This window comes from Anabrus simplex, chromosome X (genome assembly GCF_040414725.1).
Source record: "Anabrus simplex isolate iqAnaSimp1 chromosome X, ASM4041472v1, whole genome shotgun sequence".
Lineage (NCBI taxonomy): Eukaryota > Metazoa > Arthropoda > Insecta > Orthoptera > Tettigoniidae > Anabrus > Anabrus simplex.
The window spans coordinates 93,642,476-93,667,758 of NC_090279.1; positions in this window are offsets into that span (position 1 = coordinate 93,642,476).

Genomic DNA, 25,283 nt, shown 5'->3' on the forward strand with positions numbered 1-25,283 from the left:
CTAAAGACGGCAGCACTGTTCTGTCTGGATTAAAGATGGCTGCCTGTCGAAAAGAATTTTTCAAATTAACCGCCTCAAAAGTAAGTAGCTAAAGAGGGCAGCCCTGTTCTCTCTGGATTAAAGATGGCTGCTTGTCGAAAATAATTTTTTCAAATTATCCGCCACCACAAAGAGGGCAGCACGGTGCTCTCTTGATTAAAGATGGTGGATGACAGCTGAAGAGCGAGTAGAATTTGTTTCCAAACAAGAGCACGTGGAATTTGCCGCCACCACATAGAGTGCATCACTGTTCTCTCTAGATTAAAGATGGCGGATGACAGCTGTCAGAAAAGCGCATAGGATTGTTTCCAAACAAGAGCACGTAGAATTTGCCGCCACCACATAGAGTGCAGCACTGTTCTCTCTGGATTAAAGATGGTGGATGACAGCTGTCAGAAAAGCACATGGGTTTGTAGAGCACGTGGAATTTGCCGCCACCACATAGAGTGCAGCACTGTTCTCTCTGGATTAAAGATGGCGGATGACAGCTTTCAGAATAGCACATGGGTTTGTAAAGCACGTGGAATTTACCGCCACCACATAGAGGGCAGCACGGTGCTCCCTGGATTAAAGATGGCGGATGATAGCTGTCAAAAAAGCGCATAGTTTTGTTTCCAAACAAGAGCATTTAGAATTTGTCGCCACCACATTTCAACTAAAGAGTGTAGCACTGAGGTTTGTGATGCAAGATGGCGGATGACAGCTGTCAGAAAATAGCACGTGAATTTGTTTCCAAACAAGAGCACGTGGAATTTCCCGCCGCCACAAAGAGGGGTAGCACTGTGCTCAAAGATGGCTGCTGTCACGTGGAATTGTCTGGCACCACAGGTATCTAGCTAAAGATGGCAGCACTGCGGTTTGCGATGCAAGATGGCTGCTGTCAAAAAGCATTTTTCAAATTATCCGCCACCACATTTCAAAGGTAAGTAGCTAAAGAGGGCAGCACTGTGCTCTATGGATTAAAGATGGCGGATGACAGCTGCACGTGGCTGTCAAAAAGCACGTGGATTTGTTTATCTCGAGCTAGTGAGGTTAAGTTGGTAGCACTAAGGTTTAGGCCCGCCAAGATGGCAGCACTGTCGATGACAGGTGACGAATTTTACATCTAAAGAGGGCAGCACAGCGCTCAGTGGTTTAAAGATGGCGGATGACAGCTGTCAAAAAAGCACGTGGCTGTCAAAAAGCACGTGGCTTTATTTACCACGCGCTAGCTAGGTTAAGTTGGTACCACTGAGGTTTAGGCCCGTGAAGATGGCAGTACTGAGGTTAGCGATGAGTTGTTGTCTGTCAAAAAGCACGTGGCTGTCAAAAAACACGTGGCTTTGTTTACCTCATGCTAGTTAGGTTAAGTTGGTACCACTGAGGTTTAGGCCCGTCAAGATGGCAGTACTGAGGTTAGCGATGCGTTGTTGTCGATGACAGCTGTCAAAAAGCACGTGGCTTTGTTTACAAATCTGTCAAAAAGCACGTGGCTTTCAAAAAGCACGTGGATTTGTTTATCTCGCGCTAGTTAGGTTAAGTTGGCACTACTGAGGTTTAGGCCCGTCAAGATGGCAGTACTAAGGTTAGCGATGCGTTGTTGTCTGTCAAAAAGCACGTGGCTGTCAAAAAACACGTGGCTTTGTTTACCTCGCGCTAGTTAGCTTAAGTTGGCACCACTGAGGTTTAGGCCCGTCAAGATGGCAGCAGTGAGGTTAGCGATGCGTTGTTGTCGATGACAGCTGTCAAAAAGCACGTGGCTTTGTTTACAAATTCAAATCTCGCGCCAAAATTCAAATTTCCCGCCAAAATTCAAATTTCCCGCTAGAATTCAAATTTCCCCCGCCGCTTGAGGAGGAGGAGGTGGCCGAACCATCCAATTATACTACTGTAATGATCAGCAAGCGGTTAGCTACAGAAGTTGTAGTAGCTGGTCAAGTTTCTGAGAGAGGATGCGTATATATTATATTATTACAAAAGTTTTATAATATGTGCTTATTTGTATTAGACAATAATTTTATAGTTAATGACGTTGAAAACACCTATTTACAAAGCAATCCACAAAACAAAATAATAATAATAATATACACTTACATTGTGACCAAGAGCTGAGACACACAGACATCCGCCGATCGGACACCTATGAACTTAGAAGACACACAGGGCGCCTCCTTGTCGTGGGTGCCGCCTAATGGGGAAGGGTGTAGGAATACTGGCTCCTTCCATTACACTGTGATGCGCCTAGACGAAACGGCGAGTTGGTTTGAAATTTTGCGGCCAACAGCAGCATACGATAACCGATGAAGGATGGGCGATATCAATGCGAGAGTTGGAAACAGAACTGAAGTATTCGAAAGGGTAATTGGTAAATGTGGGGAATACATGGAAGCTAATGGGAACGGGAAACGTTTGTTGGACTTCTATGCTAGTTTGTGTTTAGCTGTTACGAATATATTCTTCAAGCATAAGGCTATTCAGATGGGGAGCTTAGGGTAACAGATCCAGAAAATATACTATATCTTAACCGATTTTAAATTCTGGAAGTCTGGTAGGAATGTATGAGTTTTACGGAGATTTTTCGGTGATACAGACCACTATCCGATCTGTAGTGAACTGAGTATCTCTAAGCCTAGGATACAGAAAATGAAGTCTATCTGCAAACGAACAAGAGTAGAAAATCTCCAGGACGAGGAGATTACACAGAAGTACATGGATATGATTAGTGAGAAGCTTCGAACAGTGGACAGTAAGCAGGTTCAGGATATAGAAGGAGAATAGGTGGCATACACGGATGCTGTAGCAGGAACAGTAAGGGAATGCCTAGGAACGCGTATGTGTAAAGGTGGGGAAAAGCATACATGTTGGTGGATTGATGAAGTGACGGTAGCTTGTAAACGTAAAAAGAAGGCTTATCAGAAATGGCTCCATACAAGGGCTGATGCAGACAGGGAATTGCACGTAGTTGAATGAAACAGAGCGAAACAAATATTTGTTGAATCCCAAAAGAAACCGTGGGAGGAATTTGGTAATAACCTGGAAAGACTATGTCAAGCAGCAGCGAAACCTTACCGGACAGTAATAAAGAATCTTAGGAAGTAAAGGAAAAAGGAAATGAGCAGTGTTTTGGGTAATTCAGGTGAACTCATAATAGATCCCAGGGAATCACTGGAGAGGTGGAGGGAATATTTTGAAGATCTTCTCAATGTAAAGGGAAATCTTCCTGGTGGTGTCGCGAACAACCTAGCTAATGGGCAGGAAGAAAGTGATGTTGGTGAAATTACGCTTGATGAAGTGGAAAGGATGGTAAATAAACACCATTGTCATAAAACAGCAGGAATAGATGAAATTAGACCCAAAATGGTGAAGTATACTGGGAAGGCAGGAATGAAATGGCTTTATAGAGTAGTTGGATTAGAATGGATTGTTGGTCAGGTACCTTAAGATTGGACAAAAGCAGTAATTGCATCCATCTATAAGCAATGGAACAGGAAGGATTCCAACAACTATCGAGGTATCTCATTGATTACGTAGGGAACGGATTTATATGTAAATGCATGTCTCTTTAGGAAAATAAAATTAATTATATTTTTCATTATCTTTACGAATCATGACGCGTGGAGTTGAAAAATGGAGTATTTATTTTCCATGTTTTTCCATATTTTTGAGTTTAATACATATGTTCTATATTCTTCGTCATTAAAATCAATATAGTCCATATTTCGGTTAAAAAGTATTAAATTATATTAAATTAGCAGCCATCTCAATAATGAAGAAATAAATTAAAAATCAGTATTCGAAAAATTAATATTTTAAATGGTGTGCAGGTCATTATCACGCCTGTCCAGGTCTGGGCTGATAAAATAAGCTGATAAGCGGTGCGAAGAAAGAGAGAGGTCTGAATCACACTTACAGCACTGATAAGCTGCATTACATAACATCGACTGTGTCTGTGCCATAATTTCGTAACTAGGACCGGGCGAGTTGGCCGTGCGCGTAGAGGCGCGCGGCTGTGAACTTGCATCCGGGAGATAGTAGGTTCGAATCCCACTATCGGCAGCCCTGAAAATGGTTTTCCGTGGTTTCCCATTTTCACACCAGGCAAATGCTGGGACTGTACCTTAATTAAGGCCACGGCCGCTTCCTTCCAACTCCTAGGCCTTTCCTATCCCATCGTCGCCATAAGACCTATCTGTGTCGGTGCGACGTAAAGCACCTAGCAAAAAAAAAATCGTAACTACGGAAATATCATTCATCGACGATGTGCTAGTTGTTTGCGGATTAGTTCGTAATTCGGGCATTCCCTTTGATTGCTTCATAACTCCATCTAGTTCACTACCAGTCTTCACAGTTTGAATTAGCAGTGAGACAGCTCATAGTGTTCTAGTACGTTCAGTGTGTGCAGTTGTATATTGATATTCATTGAAGACATTAACATTGTTACAATGTGCCTAAAGTAGCTCAGTCAACCAGTTTAAAAGAGAAAAGTTACGTATCAGAATTTAAAGAAGATGGTTTATCAACTGACAGTAAGATATTATTTTGTAATTTGTGTCATTGTGCAGTGACATCTACTCAAATGTTCCTAGTGCAACAGCACGTTTCAACCAGTAAACACCAGGCTAACAAACAAGGAGATTCCAAGCAGAGACAGTTGTTTCTGACACAACCAGCAACTTCCAGTGTAACGTTCGAGTTCAACACCGATCTCTGCCGTGCTCTCATCTCTGCTGACATACCTCTCTTATAATCAGCGCATCATGGAATTCCTCGAGAAATATACCAAACGATCCATCCCGGATGAGTCAACGTTCAGAAAAACGTACTGTTCAGCCATATACGATGAAACTGTTCGGAAGATAAGGCAAGAGATTAAAGACGGTCCAATTTCGGTTTCCATGGATGAGACAACAGACAAAGAAGGCAGGCTAATTGGCAACGTAATCATTGGCTTGTTAAGCGAAGATTATTGTAAACGGATTCTCTTACACTGTGATGTTCTAGAAAAGTGCGATAACAAAACTATAGCAAAACTGTTCAGTGAGGCTATGAGTAACCTCTGGCCACATGGCGTTAAGTATAATAAAGTGTTACCTTTTGTTAGCGATGCCGCACCTTACATGATGAACGCCGGAGAAGCATTATGTGCTGTATACCCAAAGATGACTCATTTAACATGTGTAGCACATGCCTTTTATCGTGTGGCTGAAGCGGTAAAAGGCAGTTACCCGAAGGTAAATTTATTGATTTCCTCAGTGAAAACAGTTTTTCTCAAATCCCACAGAAGAGTTCATCTTTTGAAAGAAATGTACCCAGAGATTCCAGTGCCGCCTAAGCCGATTCTAACTAGGTGGGGTACGTGGCTGCAAACGATTGAATATTATGTTGAATATATATAGGCTGTATTAAGAACGTTCTGCATACCATGGACTCTGAAGGTGCAGCCTCAATTGAAGCCGCGAAAACAGTTGTTTGCGACATATATGTGAAAAATGACTTATGTTACATTCAGCATAATTTTTTATGCATCAGAAAAACACTGAAAAGGCTCCAAAACTCGCATCTCCCACTTTCTGGAAGTTGTGAAATTGTAAATAAAACTGTGGAACAACTAAATCCTGCAAATGAAGCAAACGAGAGATGGCCACTGTGCTTTCAAATAACTCCGGATATGAAGAAATGACAATGGTTGCTGCAATGTGTGTGGAGATTTAACTGTAAAATTAACACTGGATTTAACGCCAGTAGGTATTGTGAAGTTGAATTATGCCCCCATTACGTCTTCCGATGTTGAACACAGTTTCAGTCAATATAAAACTGTCCTTACAGATAATAGATAGAGATTCACTTTGCAGCACTTAAAAGAACATTTTGTAATCCATTCTTTTTGTAACAGAGAATGAAATATTGCGTGTTCTTCAAATGTATTAAAATGTGAAGTGCAACATTATGTTGCATGTAGATCTACTTTGTTTAGCTTCTTTGAACTTTGATGAAAATAGAACTGAATGTTATATGTGCAATTTTAAGTCCATATATAATTCCATATTTGAATAAAAATAACTAAATATATATGTACATATTTCAATAAATATTAGTACATATAAATCCGTTCCCTGTATGATTACTATACCATGCTAAGTATTCACCGGCATCTCGGAAGAGAGGGTGCGATCAGAGAGGAAGTTGCATGAAATCCAGTGTGGTTACAGAGCACGGAGGGTCTGTCAAGATCCAATTTTCAGTACGCACCAGGTGAATGTAAAATGTTAGGAAATGAAGAGACAGCTGTGTTTTGGTTTAGTATATCTAGAGAAAGCATATGACAGGGTACCGAGGGAAATGATGTTCACAATACTGCGGGGGGGATGACATTAAGGGTAGATTATTAAAATCAATCAAAGGCATTCGTGATGACAATTGGGCTCCAGTAAGAATTGATGGTAGAACGAATTCTTAGTTCAGGATACTTACAGGGGTTAGACAAGGCTGTAATCTTTCTCATTTGCTCTTCGTAATTTACGAGGATCATCTGCTGAAAGGTATAAATTGGCAAGGAATGATTCAGGCGGGTGGAAATTTAGTATGCCGTCTGGCCTCTGCTGACGACTTCGTCTTAATGGCAGATTGTGCCGAAAGCCTGCAGTCTAATGTCCTGGAACTTGAAAATAGGTGCAGTGAGTATGGAATAACAATTAGCCTCTCCAAGACTAAATTGATGTCAGTAGGTAAGAAAGTCAACAGAAGTGAATGTCAGATTGGTGATACAAACATGGAACAGGTAGGTAATTTTAAGTTTTTTTGTTGGTTGTTCCCCCAGGATAGTAATATAGTAAGTGAGATTAAATCAAGGTCTAGTGAAGCCACTGTAGTGAGTTGGCAGTTGCGATCAACATTGTTCTGTAAGAAGGAAGTCATCTCCCGGACGAAACTGTATTTACATCGGTGTGTTTCCAGACCATCTTTGCTTTACGAGAACGAAAGCTGGGTGGACTCAGGATATATTATTCATAAAATTGAAGTAACAGACATGAAAGTAGCGAGAATTGTTGCTTTTAAAACAGGTGGGAATAATGGCAGGAGAGTAGGCCTACTCGGAACTAGCAGATAAAGGCTATGTTAGGAATGAACTCGATGGATGAAGCTGCACGCGTAAACCGTCTTCGGTGGTGGGCACATGTGCGACGAATGCAGGAGGATAGGTTACCTACAAAAATAATAGTCTCTATTATGGTGGGTAAGAGGAGTAGAGGGAGACCAAGATGACAATGGTTTGATTCAGTTCTAACGATTTAATGATAAGAGGTATAGAACTAAATGAGGCCACGGCACTGGTTGCAAATAGAGGATTGTCGCGACGTGCCGTTTTGGTAAATTCACAGAGGCTTGCAGACTGTACGCTGAATGGCATAACGGACTTTAATGATAATGCATGTATATATGTATTAAAACTATATGATTTTATTTCCGTTAGTGTACGAAGAATTGGATCGTAAAGTTCAGGCAGTTGATTCCTCCTTCCATGGCTGTCCACATACGTTTAGACTTACGGACCTGCTTTCGTATTCTCTTTCTTTCACCCGGAGAGGTTCCTTCTCCCTTATATATCCTCTTTGAGCTAGACATAGCGGGACACAAGGTTCTTAAACACTACTCATTTCACTCAGTGCCAACAGTGCACTTTTCAGTAAGTGCCTCATACTACAATTGTAGACATTACGGATGTGTTCAACTACAACTCTCCCCACAGTTGTGTATTTTAGTATATATGAGTGGTACAGTGTGATTTATTACAAGTATGGAACTGGGTGATATAACAAGCCCATTCTCATTTCAAGTAGCGGAAGAAGTGTCTCATACTCTGTAGTTGTCTTAAGTAATACAGTCTACGCTGTGCTGCGAATCAGTTCGGTTGTACAGTGTGCACGGTATTTACTTGGTGGTCGCGAGGAGTTTGTTCGTGCTTTGTGTCTTGGAAGTTAGCGTGTGATGGTTGCCGCCAGTGATGGGAGGTCCCTTCTGGATATCTCCAAGTTACCAGTTGAAAAGGAGATTGAGGTGGAAATGGACGATGTTTCTCTAAATAGTCAATCTAATAATCAAAGTTCTCAACATCCAATACCTAACAAACAAACCACTCAGAATACTCAAAAGTCGACATCTTTGATTAGTTCGGACGAATACACTGGAGAACATTCTGGTCCTTACATTGTTCTAGTAGAATCTGTAACGGACAAAAATGTTGGAGAGCTGCATCCTATGACCTTAGGTCGTTTATTTCATGATCGAAATTTACCAGTAAAATCCATCATACGTAAGGTCAGAAATCGTCTTCAGGTGCAATTTGAGCATGCTACCCAAGCAAATAATTTTTTGAGTCACCCGTTATTAGAATCTATTTGTGCACGGGCATATATTCCAAGCACAAGCATATTCCGTGTTGGTATCATAAGAGGGGTTGATAAAAATTTGACTGAGGAATCTATACTCCAACATCTCAAATCTGACTACATTGTTAAATCTGTCCAGAGATTAAAACGTAAAGCGGTTGTTAATGAGGCTATCGAATACCTTCCTACTGGATCAGTAAAAGTAGTTTTCCGATCCCAGCAGTTGCCACGATATGTCTCTCTATATAGTGTCTTTCTGGAGGTGGAACCATTTATCTTTAATCCCATAATTTGTAAAAAATGCCAGCGATACGGCCATACAATACGTCAGTGTCGTTCGCAAACGTTCCGATGCGGCAAATGCACCTTGTCGCATGCTACGGATAAGTGTACGGAGCAGTATACCAAATGTGCTCATTATAATGGGGACCATCCCACAGGACATGAGTCATGCCCCGAGCACAAACAACAACAGCTTATTAAGAAAATAATGAGCACCGAGCATGTATCTTTTCTTGAGACCAAGTCCAAGATTTCACCACCTAGCTACTGCCCAGCGCAACACCCCCAACAATTTCCCCCTCTTGTTGCTGAACACTCCCCTCCTCCTATTTCAAATCCGAGAAAACGAAAGTTTACTCAGATTATTACTCAATCACCCAGACCGCAACCCGCTCAGGGGTATGATCGAGCTGCACACATGGCTATCCTTCGGGATACCCCTAATCCACTTACTGTGCCTATGAACATAATGCTCCCCCCCACCCCTTTCACAGCCGCAATTCCCGGCTCCCTTGGCAAATGTAATTTCCCCCCTTCAATCTTCTTTTTTTTTTGCTAGGGGCTTTACGTCGCACCGACACAGATAGGTCTTATGGCGACGATGGGATAGGAAAGGCCTAGGAGTTGGAAGGAAGCGGCCGTGGCCTTAATTAAGGTACAGCCCCAGCATTTGCCTGGTGTGACAATGGGAAACCACGGAAAACTATCTTCAGGGCTGCCGATAGTGGGATTCGAACCTACTATCTCCCGGATGCAAGCTCACAGCCGCGCGCCTCTACGCGAACAGCCAACTCGCCCGGTCTTCCATCTTCTGAACAGCCACAACGTCCCGTTTATCGCCAAAAAGACCACTTAAAACAGGACATACATAAAATTCTTATCCCCCTACTGCAGGCGGTAGGCGGTCACCCTTCTTTACAGCATGTTATTTACCAGTTACGTGACAGGTTAAGTGATATTTTTTCGTTATATGATCAATATCATCCAATGGAATGCTAGGAGTGTCCTTCATAAGAAGGGTGATATTCAGTTAATAATTAATGAAACTCATCCACATGTTATTGCTTTACAGGAAACATGGTTTTCCGAACAAACAAATTTTCTACTTCCCGGATATGATCTTGTGCGGCATGATGGCCCGGGGTATGGAGGGGCTGCATTTCTTATTCATTCTACGATCTGATATCAATCATTACCTATACAGTATTACATTCCACATACTTTTCTTGTCGCCATTTCTTATCGGCAACTACACCTTATTAACCTGTATTGCCCCCCTGATATTTATATTTCGAGTTCGAGTTGGTCTCGATTTTTCCAACAATTTCATCATTTGTCTCATATTATCATCTTTGGGGACTTCAATCCGCATCATGCAGCATGGGGTGGCATTATTGATACCCCACGAGGCTTATGTCTCCTCATAGCGTCTCAGCAGCATGACCTAACTCTTCTTAATGATGGGTCCCCACTCGCCTCACTGTACCTGGATCTCCACCTAGTGCGGTTGATTTAACATTCTGTCGATCAATCTTGACCTCTATAATTACGTGGTCAAGACTCTCAGATACCTACACCAGCGACCATTATCCCATATGGATTACGTATGGGGTTGGTAGACCCATACAAGACCAGCCCACTTCAATGTCATCCAGCAATGTACGTTCAATACGATCATTTGATGAACAGACACATATATCTTATAGGCAATATCATCTTCGTCATAGTTCCGAGCGCATCAACACGTACTCTTCCCTTATGTCACTTCTTCATCAGTATCTTGATATCTATCATCCTCCCAAACCATTCGCCTCTTCTACTCCTCGCCCGTTCCAATATATCCGTTGGTGGGATAAGGAATGTCACCAATTAATATTTTTTTTGCTACTTGCTTTACGTCGCACCGACACAGATAGGTCTTGTGGCGACGATGGGACAGGGAAGGGCTAGGAGTGGGAAGGAAGCGGCCGTGGCCTTAATTAAGGTACAGCCCCAGCATTTGCCTGGTGTGAAAATGGGAAACCACGGAAAACCATTTTCAGGGCTGCCGACAGTGGGGTTCGAACCTACTATCTCCCGAATACTGGATACTGGCCGCACTTAAGCGACTGCAGCTATCGAGTTCGGTCCAATTAATATTAACCCGCAAGGCTTTATTCCGCACATATCGTCGTTCTCTAACGCGAGATAATTATTTACGTTTAAAGAATCATATTGCCAAAACTAAACTTATCCTTAATCAGAAAAGATGTGCTGCGTGGAAGTCGTTCATCTCCTCTCTCAATTCTCATATGTCAGCTCTGCATTTATGGAACGCTATTCGTATGTTGTCGCGTGCCTCTCAACATCAAGTACATCGAATCATCCCACGTGATATCATCAATAAGTTTCTGCATTCTCTGACCCCCGACTATGTGATACCTTATTTTGAACTTCCCTCGTATAATGTTCGCTCACAGTACTCCACTCTAATTCAACCCATTCAATTAAGTGAAATATCAGCTGTCCTTCATTCCGCCTCTAAAACCACCCCAGGCCCGGACTATATTTCATACACTATGCTCCGGCTCTATACCCTTACGAGCACAAAATGCACTTCTAAATTCTTATAATGATATTTTACTGTATGAGCATATTCCACCGCATTGGACTGAATTTTTTCTGCTACCGATCCTCAAACCACAAAAATCCCCAACAGATCCAAACAGTTATCGTGGTATTGTCCTTGGATCTTGTATTCGTAAGACATTCTTAAAAGTATTATTACAAAGACTGTTATGGACTATTGAGTATTATCAGTTAATACCTAAATATCAATATGCTTTCCTTAAAGGCAAAATCACCCAAGATCATATGAATATTTTGACTATTGACCTGCTCCTAGCCAAACATCGAAAGCAAAGTACTCTTTCTATATTTTTAGATATCAAAGGTGCATATGACTCCACTGTCTTTGGGAAAAATTAGCGGTAAAAGGCATACCTCCCGCCTTTATTGTTATCCTGCAAAAATTATATACATATCGCTCATTAAATTTTAAATAATCGTATCATCACGTACCCAGCCGCTCTGCTTGTAATGGTTTGCCTCAGGGTGATATATGAAGCGGAATTTTATTTGCCTTTTATATCAGTGAATTGGAACATCTCATTTCACAATATGCCCGAGCACTTATTTATGCAGATGATATAGTTCTTTACACATCGCAAGACAACATTGATGTTGCCTGACAGCTGATGAACCAGGTCATGAGTCACGTGTATATATGGTTTGAAGATCCATCCATCGAACTATCCATCGAAAAATGTGCGGCAATGATATTTACACATAAGCGTTCATATGATCACTCTCCCTTTACTTTTGAGGGATATAGTATCCCTCTCACTACTCATCATAAATACCTTGGCATAATCTTTGATCACAAACTCACCTGGCAACGTCATATTACTTTGATACGTCAAAAAGTTGATGGATTTATCAAAATTCTTAAAACTGTAGTTCGTCGTAACTGGGGCGCCGACCTCAATACTGCTCTTTCCTTATACAAGCATTTATATGCTCCATTTTTGATTATTCAGCTCACATAATAGACATCGCTTCAGTTACCTCGCTTATTCCACTCAATACCCTCCAATTTCAAGCTTTACGCCTTTGTATTGGAGCACTTAAGACTACCCCAACCAATGCATTATTAGTGGAAACGAGTGAAGTCCCACTTGTGATAAGGCGTTTACTGCTCTCACAAAAATATCTGATTAAAAGGCTTGCTTTTTCATCTTCCCCTTTAATTCCAAAGCTACAGCTCTTACATGACTACTATCAACAATGTCCGCCTAGATCGGGACGCGTGCCAGCTATATATACTGCATATACCATTATAAACAGATTCTGCACTTCGATCCTTAGAACTCCTTCCATACCCATGTATTCTACTCCATTTGCAAGCTTACACTACACATCCACAATAATTTTCTCTCATACATCTTTATTAACAGGATCGTCAGCTATCGCTGATTGCGCCTACCCCATGTCAAAAAGAATGCGCATATCTCCCTCTGTTATCGGTGTAGACTTTTACACAGATGGGGCAAAACACCCCCAAAGAGTCGGTGCTGCTTTTGTTATTAGAGATTCCAACACAATTGAAAGTTTTCATCATCCGACTACTTTCTCCATCTTTTCTGCAGAGTTATTTGCCATTCAAAAAGCATTAATTTACATACATCAATATTCCTTGCCAAAAGCTACTATTTATACCGACGCTAAAAGTGTATTACAGGCATTATCCTCTGTTACTCCATCCTTAAATTTATATATTTATACTGTTAAATCCCTACTTTATCACCTTGAACAAAATGGCATATATATTACACTCGTATGGATACCGGGACATTCCAATATTCTTGGTAATGATCTAGCGGACACTGCCGCTAAAGAAGCTAGTCGACTCCCCACGCCCCCTCTTACAGTAGCTATACCCCTCTTGATTTCTATCCCAGTCTTAAGGACATGGCCTGCTGCTCCTGGCAAGATGACTGGAATCAAACTGCACGTTCTAGAGGCACGTATTATTATCTACTACAACCACATATTACCACAAAACCCTGGTTTGCCAAGGGTTCATACACACGTCGACATATCACTAACATAATTCGATTACGTTTCAATCATTCCCTTACGCCGCAATACAAGTTTCGTTTTCATTTAGTTAATCATCCTAACTGTGTATGTGGTGAATTAGAAGGGGATAGTAACCATCTCATTTTTCAATGTCCTCTCTATTCTGCACCCCGGCGTAAGTTACTCGCTAGCCTGACACGAATGAAAATTCCCTTTCCTACAAGTCTTACTTGTCTATTAGTTGATCTCTCATCTGATATCATTGCAGTTCTTAATCAATTTATTGACGATGCTCATTTGACCCTCTAATCATTCCACGCTTTTGGTCCTTTAATTACATATTTCACTGGTAGGCCTATATACGTTTATTCACCCATTTTCATTTGATCTTAGTTTTCATTTGGCTCCCGTTATACTTCACTTTAGTTGCTACTGCTTGTCTCGCTACTTTCCACAGCTACAGTCTTTTGTTACTCCCGTTCCTCGTGCTTCAAACATTACTATACGTAATTCCGGTGCATTCGTCTTTCACCAACTAAATCAGAACATTGCGCACTACTGTTTTTAGGATCGTATTCTCATTTCTGCACTAAATTCTCTGGTATAGGCCTATACCTCAACTCCTCCATATTCCTTCCATTAATACTCCTATTAGCTTTATTTTTTTCCTTTCTCCCTACTACATTTTTCCGAAGTGTTTGTCTATCCCAATTGTAGGCCCGGTGTTGTGTTTGAGTAGTAGACAAGTCGCCAAGACAGGCCACTTCGGCGTGAAGTTTAGTACCTTTGTGTCCCTGTGCTTTTTTCTGTGTCACACACCCTTATTTTCCCCCTTCTCACCTGCTTTACATTGTTACGTTCCATACAAGAATTTACGTGACATGTTCGCAGTTCGATCATATTTACTGGTGCTCCATATATTTTGTTCTCTCCACAAGTTTATACCTATCATTATTGCGTGCTGTTCTGGCTTCCATCTTTGAATCCAGTGCAAGTTTTGGTTGTATGTGAACAGTGAACCCTTAGACTGCTTTCAAGACATAAGTTTTTTCAACCCTCTATAATATGTGCAAAATGCACTTATCCTATGTTTTTTGGACTCTATTTGGCGTGTGATCTCCTTTTTATACGCATAGTGGCTGGACGACAGTAAAAAAAGTCCATAAGTATCAAGAAGAAGAAGATGAAGAAGAAGTCACGTTTGAATCAGTGCAGACCAGCCCTTGGCTGGCTTCACGGTTCGGCAAAGTTCGGTTGTTGGTGGAGGGGGGGAAGGGGAGGAGTTGTTGAAGGCGGGAACGAGTCGAGTGGAGAGCCTACCACATGGTCATTTTACGCATTGACTGACCGCGTGCTACATTGTTAGTTTAGCGTGGCTTGGTGTAGCTGATTCGTAATTATTTGTGTTGCATGTTCGGAGATACGGCGGAATATTAATTGAGAGGAATTTTGTATGGTACGAACAATGGCTACCGAAAACGTTGATTATGAATGCGAAAGTACAGTCTGTGAGTATTGTGGTAAAACATTTTCGGCAAAGAGAAATCTCTTGACACATGTCCGAAATATTCATGGTATTGACCCTTCGACTGGAGAAAATACTCCAACGTTGTATTTGTGTGAAGTTTGTGGTAACGAACTCTCTGCTAAATCTTCTCTTGATCGCCACTTGAAGGTTGTTCACGGTATTGAACCAGAAGCTCGTGAAAAGAAGTTCGAATGTTCACATTGTACGGTTTCGTATGTTACTAAGAAATCGTTGGCTCATCATGTACGTCTGCAACATTCCGGTATGTAACATTCGTTTTCAAACTAAACTTGAAAATTTACTGTGTTTTATTACAAAAGTTAATTCATGTACTGTTTTAAATTTATTATTCTTTCAAAAATAGTCCGTAAGAGACTGGCTTTTATGGTGTTTTTTATTGAGTGCTCTTGAAAGAGTTTCTTTAGTTAAGTAATCCCCCTGTGGGTGGGGGCGGTAGAATAACACCCACTGTATCCCCTGCCTGTCGTAAGAGGCGACTAAAAGGGGACCCAGGGGCTCTTGAACATTGGAGCGTGGGTTAGCGACCACGGGGCCCTCAGCTGGGTCCTGACATTGCTTCCACTTACTTGTGCCAGGCTCCTCACTTTCAACTATCCTATCCGACCTCCCTTGGTCAACTCTTGTTTTTTCCGACACCGACGCTATTAGGTTTGTGAGGGCTAGGGAGTCTTTCATTTTCATGCCCTTCGTGGTCCTTGTCTTTCTTTGGCCGATACCTTCATTTTTCGAAGTGTCGGACCCCTTCCATATTTTCCCTCTGAATAGTGTTATATAGAGGATGGTTGCCTAGTTGTACTTCCTCTTAAAACAATAATCACCACCTTTAGTTAAGTAAGCACCACCATTAAATTATTATACTTCCCAGGAGCATTGTAGTTGCTTACCATGTTCAACGCCATGTGAGTCACAGGCATTTTTTTTTTTTTTTTTTTTTGCTAACGAGGCACGTGAAGTCTTTTGCGCTCAGCTGTGTGTTGGAAGCAGCCACGTGGTGCAACTGTAACTCCTGTATAATAGGCGTTGCAATGTGTCGGACAAGACCTTGTTCTTGGCCCGAGGAAAACAGATCAGAAAGCATTCTCTTTGTCAAAAAGGCTCTCGGTACTTGAAAGAGATTGTCACGTGAGTTGCATATGTCCTGAGTTTTTATACAACTCGCATGATGTATAACACAACTTTTTCACGAGAAAAGTGAACTTATATTATGCCCTTCATTAGGAAGAACACTGCTCAGAAATTCCATACACCATATTATATTATGAAAATGAAAAGAAAGAATACGTTTAAAAAATAGGTCACTTTGAAATTTCACTTAAAATGTAACATTCTCTTCAAGGATGTTCATTTATTTAACACTTCGTATTATTACTATGTGTTATGTTCCATAAAAATGCGTTTTACATAAACTAATTCCGGTTTGCATTATTCCGTATAACGTAAACTGGGTACTTTGTGACAGGTCGATTGGAATGTCACTCAAGTTTTAATGCCATATGCATATTCATTTTTCTATTTATCACATCCCATGTTTCTTTTTTCTTCCAAGAAAGTTGCCTGTTCCATCTTGTAAATCTTCCACATCCTCTAAGAGGAAGCACAACCCCCCCCCCCAAGTTTGGGAACTATGATATGGTACTTCTGAAATCCTCTCTGACAAAATAAGTGTAATAATGGTATTTGGTGGGAATGGAATTTGCAGATCTTATAAAGGGGGCCAACAAATGCAAAAGTTTGGGAATCGCTAAATTAGACCTATGCAGTAATTAATTTACTCTTAAAGTTGTTAGGACCGTATGATTTGTTATAATAATATGATATTTACACAGTATCAGATAATATCGGTGACAGTAGGCTCCGCATAATTTACACTTGCAGTTATCGTCCGGGTCAAGGAATTTATCTGTTGGGCATATCCTGTCAGTACATGACGTAGGTCATATTTGGCTTGTGTCCATTCCCTGTATATCGTCGCATCCGTTGAATAGAACGCTGGCCATATCTCTTGTCTGTTCTTATTGAGTTCCTCCAGTACATCTAAGTAGGGTTTGGTAGCTGGTAGAAGCAGGTTGAGGTGGAGGTCTTCGATAAAAAATTGCTCTCTTGCCAGTACATATGTAAGTCAGGATAATGTGTACTTTGACAGACATAGTGCTCTTTTGACGATTTTGGCTTTGACTTTTTCTATGTCTTCGAAATGTTTCTTCTTTAGGTGTGTCCAGATGGTTTCCAGTCCATATGTTATGATGGGAGCAATTTTTAAGCGAAACAGTGTGATAGATGTGGGAGGGGATAGTTGTCTTAGATTCTTTATGCTATTAATTGCCACCTTTGCTGCGATGGTTCGTTCTTTTATGTGAAGGTCACAGACATCTCCACTCGTCTGTAGTGTAATTCGTAAGTATTTGAAATATGGTACGTTTTTCATCGGAATATTCATATACATGTCATTTGCCGATAGTTTGCCTCCTCTTCTGAATGTCATTTTTACAGTTTTGCTACTATTTATAGTGAGCTCATTCTTTTCTGCCCATGTTGTAAGTTTGTTGAAGGCTGTTCGAATGTTTTCCAAGTTTTTTGTTACAATGACTCTGTTGTCTGTGTAAGCGTAGATTTTCTCATTTTCTGTGTCTATTTCTCTACGTACCGGTACTTCTGCAGAGAATTAGCGTAGGCGAAGCTTAATCTGATCCTGTAATAATTAAGAGGGGAATTCCTCAAGGCACTATTATTGGACCTGGACCTTTACGTTTTTTTATATATATATAAATGATATGAGTAAACGAGTGGAATCAGAGATAAGGCTTTTTGCGGATGATGATATTCTGTACAGAGTAATAAATAAGTTACAAGATTGTGAGCAACTGCAAAATGACCTTGATAATGTTGTGAGATGGACAATAGGCAGTTGTATGATGATAAACGGGCTTAAAAGTCAGGTTGTGAGTTTCACAAATAGGAAAAGTCCTCTGTTTTAATCTTGGTATTCAAAAGTCTTGAAAGTGAATTAGAACATGTTCTGTTTGATCAAACAATTGTAAAATTCAGTATGTTCCGTGTGTGTTTTATAACATTATAATGGATTTGAAGTGTCACAAATCTTATGTGTAATACCTTATAGAGAAGAGATCTGTTCACTGCGACAGCCAGGGACCCCACCCGCTAGGCTCCAGAAGAACGTTTACTTTTATAACCTAATAAATGTGATTTCTCATCCACCATTCCTCATTGCTAAAGCACACAGTTACATCAACGTCCACCCACCATTTACATTTTTACTTTTAATTACAGTGTTCTATTCCTTCTATTAAACCCCCTGCGGGTGGGGGACGCACGTGTAGAGTACACCCGCGGTATCCCGTGTCTGTCGTAAGGGGTGACTAAAAGGGCCCCAAGGGCCTCTCAACTTGGGAGTGTGGATTGGCGACCACGGGGCCCTTAGCTGAGTCTTGGTATTGCTTCCACTTACTTGTGCCAGGCTCCTCACTTTCGTCTATCCTGCCCGACCTCCCTTGGTCAGCTCTTGTTCTTTTCCGACCCCGACGGTATTAGAGCATTCGAGGCCTAGGGAGTCTCACTTTCACGCCCTTTGTGGCCCTTGCCTGTCTTCGTCCGTTACTTCATTTTTCGAAGTGACGGATCCTTTCTTTCTTCTTTTTTCTCTCTCTCAACCCCCTGTGGGTGGGGGATGCAGACGAAAAATACACTCACGGTATCCCCTGCCTGTCATGTGGCGACTAAAAGGGGCGACCAAGGGATGGTTTTCTTAGAACCATGAAACTACTTTTGATTATTACCATCACGCGGGGAACCCATGAGTCACCTTTACTTGCGAGTTGTACCACTATATTAGGTGCGAAATAGGTTCGCGTTTAGTAACAACAGGGGGGTGAATCAGTATGGGTTTTCCAGTACCCGTTAGTCGTAGCCATGTGAGCAACACCGCGGGTCTGGGCGTTGCCTGCGAGTTGTACCATTATATGAGCGACACCATGGGTCTGCGTTGCCTGTGATTAGTACCCACTATGTGAGGAACACCACGGGATAGTAAGAGTCCCTGTGGTTAGTACACCTAGGTGTACCTCATCGGTTTGCGTTGGCTATGATTGGTGCCATTGTGTGAGAAACACCATAGGTCTGCGTTACCTGTACGAAGTACAATACTTGTGAGTAGTACCATCTTGTGTGGAACACAGTGAGTCTTTGCTACTTTTGATTAGTACCCCAACATGACAAATACCATGGTTCTACTTTACTCGCGACATGTACCATTCTGAGGGGCCCTAGACCTGGATTTTTACCACTTTAGACATCAAGCATCCTCGATTCAGGGTTGTGCTTTATAAGTCAGTAATACTGTTATTTATGATCTTTTTTTTTAGTCGAATCCACTTGTTTTCTGTTTGCTTGTTTCTTGTTTGTTTTGTTTTGTTTTTTCTTGGGTCCATGTCCATCCATTCATTCTTCATAACATTTTTTAAATTTTTGGTCAGTGGATGATTTTGAACTTTATTTCATTTCGTACCATTAGGGGCCAATGACCTCGATGTTAGGCCCCTTTACACAATGAGCATCACCATCATCCTTCTATTAAGATCCACTCCTTTGTTGGACCTTATGTTCCTGGTTTGCCCAGAGACCATTGCTTCCTTACCCCTTTCAGACCTGAAAGAAAACTGACGTTAACATTTTAAACCATTAAAATCTTATACATTAAATTTCTCATGTAGTGTACGAGTTCTGCTTTCACAGTCCTTATGGTGGCAGCACCCAGCATTCCCGCATGCATTGCCTGTAAGGAAACATAGCCCGCACAATTGTGCGTATCAACATTCAAAACCTCATGGTATTATGAACGATGTTGTAAGTTCACAATTTACGTTCGCTAAATAATTCACACTCTTTATTGATTACATTCTGATACTCGGTTATGTGAATGATGTTGATCCACGAAATATCACTGTAATATATTTGTCACAAATGGAACATAGTAATTGCTTTTACTGAAATAGGCTCAAATCGATGGTTGATTAAGAAATAATACGAAATATTTTATTTTAGAGAATACATACTTTACTGCCTTACAACTACTATTTCTGCTACGTCGCAGCTCTTCCGTTAGTGTTTTGTTTGTCTAACACTGTTGTGTGTGATGTCTTTGCTCACTGAAGTTCTTAGGTGTCGTTTTATTGATTTTCCTTATTCAATGTAATTTGATGGGCTGTCACTTGATGTGCACTAACCGATTCATTAAACGATTTATTGGTCCAGGGATCATGCTATTTTCCTTTCAACAAAATACCCACACTCCCATTCATCGGTGCCAGCCCTGGACCTCATGAAGAAACAAAAGACGGCGCAAGCAGTGGAATGCAATGTAATGGAGTACCTATTTAAAGCCAGTAAATACGTATACATATTTCTTGCTAGTTACAACAGTATTTCTTAATCAACCTCCGATTTGAGACTATTCGAGTAAAATCAATGATTATCTTCCATTTGTGACAAATATTAGTGATATTCATGGATCAACATCATTCACATAACCCTGATACTCAGTAAAGCTTCTAGATTAATATTAATGCAATAAATAAATATTTACTTTAGGCATTACTGATTCCTGCCATCTTGCCAATGAACTGTATTTTCTAACTCTTCTTCCTGCCCCCTGGTGGTCAAGGGCTAAATAAAAACCGAAGTACATGCTTCATGACCCGCACAAGCACTGCAGTCCAGTGTGGCGGCAACAAAACATCTAAGCTCAGTCATAAATAAAATATGAACCTGCACGATTGTGCGAACACGGTCTGAAAGGGTTATTCCTGTTCGTGTGCTTCAGGACATTCCCTCCATAGTTGGTGTGTTTTTGCACTGGTTTGTCTCCTAACTTTCATGTGGTTGTACTGATAATAGACACTATGTGCTTGCAGTGTGGTTCTGTTATTTGTTTTGCTGTTCTTGTGTTTGATTGTTATGTGCACCATATAATGAAGATGTATGTATCCTATATCATGTAACTAGGGGCCGATGACCTAGATGTTGGGCCCATCTAAAGAGCATCATATTTTTTTCATATAAAGAAAGATAGGAACATCTAAAGGAACACATAATGGGATTTGCACTGTTAGCTCCTTCCCATCACTCTTTCATGTTATAACAACCTGGCTAACAGACAGGGATTGTTGATATTTTACTCACAAGTCAGTTCAGAGAATTGAGAAGCCTGCATTCCTGAGGTAAACCTGAACTTCACCTCGAGTTGTTTAAACAGACATAATCAGTGCTGACTTCTAAGTCGTAGCTGTTTTTTTGAATGGGGCAGATCCATTTGTAAGAGTCAAACATCCTTCAGTCTCCTTCTGAGAATTATGTAATTTTCCTTATAGACTTAAATCTAAGTAGTGTATTTATTTGTCTCGTGAAAAATTGCAACTGGATATTTTTATGTTCTTTCAGTTCTTACATCTCCGAGTGAAGATTCCAGCACTGAAGACAATAGCCCGGATAATAAGGCCAAACATCTGTGCTCATACTGTGGAAAAATATATTGTAAAGCCTATTCGCTCAAACAGCATGTCACCAAAGTGCATGGTATTGAAGAGCAGAAAATCCCATCCTCCATCTGCTCCACATGGGATGCTCATGTCAGGTATGGTAGTGATTTCAGTAAACACCTGAAATCAGAACATGACATTGAAGAGGATATTGAGGAACTATCTTTCAGTTCTATGGCAGGTAATTATTTCCACAAGGTACACTGATATTTATCAAATTCTGTGCATATTTCATTGAGATAATAATGAATTCTTCAGATAGAATGCCTTTGACCACCTGAATGTATTATAGTAATATTCTGATTGGAAAATTCTATCTTCTTTCCTTTGTAGATTTCTATCAATGGAAGGAGAAGATGGAAAAAGAAACTTTGTCTTCTTATTCCAAAGCGACAGGCACAAGAGGTAGCCAGCAGTCATTAAGGCATTATTTTGCTTGTCATCGTTCAGGTGAGCGCCGTACTCATGGGAAAGGTAAAAGACTCTTTAATGCTGAAAATAGCGTTAAAATAGGAAAACTGTGTCCATCTCGACTCATAGTGTCTGAAAGTGGTAATGGTGTTTTTGTAATATTCCATAAATCACACGTAGGGCATACAAACTGTCTGAAGTATCTGCGTTTAACTCGGTCTGATAAGGAGTTGATTGCTGGGAAACTTAGGAATGGAATTCCTAAGAAACAGATTCTAAAAGAGATTAGGAGTGGTGTTCCAAGTGAGCGCATACATGCTATTGATATGGTGGACATTTATAATATCATTAGAGATTATAATCTTGACAGTGATAGAGCACATCCAAATGACTTTGTCAGTCTGGACATGTGGGTAACCCAGCAACAGCTTTTGGGTTCTGACTGTCCTATCATTTGTTATAAGAAACAAGGGGAAGAGGATGAGACTGGTGAACTGAACACTGAAGACTTCTTGGTTGTGATTATGACACCATACCAGAAGATGATGCTCTCGAAATTTACAAACTTCAAAGTACTGATGGATAGCACCCATGGAACAAATGCCTATGACTTTCAGTTAACTACAGTAATGATAGTGGATGAGTTTGGTGCTGGAGTGCCCATTGCATTTTGTATCAGTAATAAAACCGATCAGTCTGCAATGAAGAGATTCTTGGTTGCTGTTAGAGATGCTGTTGGACATTGTGTGATGTGTCAGGTTTTTATGTCTGATGATTATCTAGCCTATTACAATTCATGGTCTCAAGTCATGTCTGTCCCCAATCACAAACTCCTGTGCTCTTGGCATATCCTAAGATCGTGGAAGAACAACTTGAAGAAAATAAGAAATGATGAAAAGCAAGTTCAAGTTTGGCAGGCATTAATTGTCATCCTAGTAGAATTGGATGAGGAAATCTTCCACCAGCTTCTTGAAGCATTTTTAGAGATATGTTCCAACGATGAAGAGCTTCAGTCTTTTCATGAGTACTTTTCGTCCAAGTATGCCCGTTCATATGAAATGTGGGCCTTTTGTTATAGGAAAGGCTTGGGTTTAAATACGAATATGTACTTGGAAGCTTTCCACAAGAAGTTGAAGTACTGTTACCTTGATGGTAAGATCAATAGGAGAGTTGATAAATGCGTGTCCATTTTGCTTCGGTTCTCCAAAGACATGATGTATGAGAGATTCATACGACTGGTGAAAGGGAAACCCACAATGCGTATGGCGATGATCTCTGAAAGCCACAAAAAGAGTGTCCTTGTGAAGGATGAAGCTATTGAAAATGTTGGAGAAGGTTCATGGACAGTTCAGTCCTCAAAGGCAGAGTCTCGAGGTCCATACTGGGTAAATTTCAGTAAAACAGCTGCTTGCGATGGTTGTCCTTTAAGCTGTCATTTGTGCAAGGTGTGCATCCATCAGTTCACATGTACATGTGTGGATCACCTCATTCGTGGTAACTTTTGCAAACATATTCACGCCTGCCTACGTTATTCGAATTTGGTTGATTCAGTACATACTGGGCCTAGTACAGAAGAGGTGAAAGCTGGTGCATTATGTGAAGAAATGGAGGAAATGGCGATGTGTCTGCCTGCCGTTGGTGAGGAAGTAGGTGAAGTCGTCGACGACAAGAAGAAAGTTAAGAGGCTCCTTGAAATTTGCATTGGTGCTACACAAAGTGTAGATAATCCACACTTGCCACGTATCATCAGAAGTGCTGAAAGACTCATGACCATGGTGCATGAAGCCTTGAAGAACAGTGAGAGCAGTTCTTCCCACTTGAATGCACCTGCAACTCGGAAGAGAAGTATAGAGTGCCAACCACGTTTCTTCTCAACAAAGAAGCCAAGATTTATGGAAAAGCAGTCAAGTAAACCAACAGATGAAGAAATATTGGAATGGAAGAATCATCTGCTTGGTCAGTGAATGTTGGAACACTTGCCGTATGCTCCAAATTGCAGTACAGTAGAACCTCAATAATTTGAAATCTGTTCATTCGAAATCCCACCTAATTCAAAGAAGCTCCTGTTCCTGGAGACATTAGGTAGAGTTTTACTTGTTATTTAAATTGTTTAATTCGAAATACTGATAACTCGTAATTCAAAGAACAGTGTCGCTCCCATTACTGAAATTGACTTTCAATTCAAAACTGCCTTAACATTTAAAAAATACAGTGTGACCCCGATTGACGTGACCTCGATTTAACGTAAACCCACGTTTTAACAGAAGAAAATTCAGGTCCCGAAAATGATGCCATAAGAATAATACAATTTTATATTTGATTTAATGTAATTAAAATTACGGCAAAACCCGCATTTGGAATTAGGACCTTTTAAAATTAGCAAGTATTTATTTCTATTCATTACGGTTATGGGACGTAAGAATGTATGAAAAAGATGTCATAAGCTTGCTAAGTGTGATTCAAGGCATGATAGGAATTTAGAGCGCGAACAAAAGTGAAATGTCAGACTCTGATACACATCCGGCCACTGCAGTACAGTAGAAGTAATGACAATGTATTATGCCCATCGAAAATTCCTGTATTAATGTGTGCAATATCCTCCGGTTACAATAAGAACCCTTTCAGTGATTCATTCGTTGTCGTGGGCAAATTTAGGTGTGTTTCTCAGTTATCAATATTCATACTCTCGACCCCAGTGTTTATATAACGTGATCGATCATCTTCCGTATCGATTCCTCGCTACACGCATGAGCGAGCTCGAACTTAGCCGACTGCGGCCGAAGACTAACAATGGCACAATGTTCAGGAAGTGAACTCTATTCGGGAAATGAAATAGCTCAACATCTGGGACTTGCACAGTCTTCATTGTCAGGGATATTAAAGGATAAGGAAAAGATTGTGGATCAAGAAGCACAGTGTGGTTTTAAAGCAAAATAGCGGGGGGGGGGGGATGTTAAAATGTCACCGTACGAAGAATTGTAATCTAAGCTGATGGAGTGGTTCAATGGAGCATGTGCGGAAAACGTACCAATCGATGGGGCAATTATAAAAATAAAAGCATGTGCGATATCAGCGAAAGTTGGGCTTAAACAATTCTATGCTTCAAATGGATGGCTGGATTACTTGTAGGGTGGTATGTGGAGTGTGTTCCGCTGTTAGCGACGAAAGTGTGGAACACTGGAAAGAAGAGCTGCTGCCATCCTTGTTGCAAATCTTTGAACTTTGGGATTTGTACAGTGTGGATGAAACTGGCCTGTTTTATCAACTCATGCCCTCTAAAACCTTAAGTGTTAAAGGAGCGCCATGCCATTGGGGAAGAATGAGTAAGCAGGGAGTTACTGTTCTTATGTAGTAATGCAGACTGCATCGACAAACTGAATCCCATAGTTATTGGAAATTTCCAGAAATCATGCTACGCTGCTGTGTAAATATTTTAGCAATAACAGTGCTTGGATGAATGCGGAC